This window comes from Mastomys coucha, unplaced genomic scaffold (genome assembly GCF_008632895.1).
Source record: "Mastomys coucha isolate ucsf_1 unplaced genomic scaffold, UCSF_Mcou_1 pScaffold18, whole genome shotgun sequence".
NCBI lineage: Eukaryota > Metazoa > Chordata > Mammalia > Rodentia > Muridae > Mastomys > Mastomys coucha.
Genome location: NW_022196900.1, coordinates 14,875,428 through 14,877,013, shown reverse-complemented (window position 1 = coordinate 14,877,013; position 1,586 = coordinate 14,875,428).

The following is a 1,586-nucleotide window of genomic DNA, read 5'->3' as shown; positions in this document are numbered from 1 at the left end:
GGTGGTCAAGAGTGAACTCAGAGCTTTTATGTGGCAAAATCCTCGGATGAAGTGACCATCAGAGAGCAGAGACGTAAGCAAGCAGACCATACAGAGTGATCCCTCCAGGACTACAATTGATCAGGAACTCATGAGACAAGGCCACCTTCTCGGATGACTTCTTTGCTTTTATAATCCCTTGTTCTCCTGGTAGTTCAGGTTTCAACTAGATTTTCCCAAATAAAATCCATGATGCCTAGTTCATTTGAATTTCTGGTCAAACAGAACTTCTTTAAATGTATCATGAAATATTTGTACATACTACACCCTTATCTGCTATCTATGTGACCCTAGCCTCAGGCCCTCTCCTGACAGAGTTCTCCCCTGTCACTTCCATTTCTGGGGGTGGAGGGCTTCAAGAAAACATTGTTTTACTACAGGGGAGAAATATGTAAATTCTGTCCTAGAGTGATTGTCTATGGGCAGTTTTGTAGAGTCATCCCATAATAGTCTCATGATCCAACAAGTTTTGGTCTAAAGAAACCTATAGCTATGTTCCCAAGAGCCAATGAGCCAAAAGCAGGCAGAGGAGTTGCAGAGACTAACTATGGAGCAGAGACTGAAGGAAGGACAAGCCAGCCTAAATATAGCTATCTCCTGAGAGACTCTGACAGTACCTGACTAATACAGATGTAGAGGCTCACAGCCATCCCTTGAACTGAGTACACGGTCCCCAGTGAAGGAGTTAGAGAAAAGAACTATGGAGCTGAGGGGTTTGCAGCCCCTTAGGATGAACAACAATATGAACTAACTAGTACCCTCGGAGCTCCCAGGGTCTCAACCACCAAACAAGGACTGCACATGGTGGGTCTGATTGTTCTGGCAGCATGTATATAGTAGAGGATTGCAAATTCAATCATCAATAGGAGGAGAGGACCTCGGCCCTGTGAAGGTTCTGTGCCCCAGTGTAGGGGAATGCCAGGGCCAATAAGTGGGAGAGGGTGGGGTGGCGGGCACAGGGAGGGGGGAGGCAACAGGGGTTTGTTCTTGTTGTTTTTGTTTGTTTGTTTGTTTGTTTGTTGGAGGAGAAACTGGGAAAGGAGAAACTTACATGTAAATAAAGAAAATATCTTTAAAAAAGAGAGAGAGAGAGAGAGTACAAACCCGAAGCTCCCGAACTTGGCACTCACTCACAAGGATGGCTCCTCAAACTGAAGTGTCCAGAACCTAAAGGAAGCCCCATGAAGAGGCCATGTCTTTTTGTTAGAACCCTCACAGTCTGCTGCCACCAAATTGTCGACCCAGAAAAGAAAGGAGATAAAATGATCTGTTTTCTTTGTGGCAAAGCCAATTTGCTTTCTTCCCCCCTCTCTACACATGAATTCTGAGAGGTGCAAGCTATTCTTTCTAGGGAGGTGGAAGGGGGAGAGGTAATCATGACAAATTATCCTTTTTCCAAGTTATCATCATCTTGCTCTGTCTCTGTCAAATTGTTCCTCAAACGCAGCAGTCTGCGAGCCCTGCACAGCCTCCCCCTCCAGTGCTATTTATACCTTTTGGATCAAACTAGCACTTTTGCATATCTCAGCTTTCTGGGGGCTGCAATA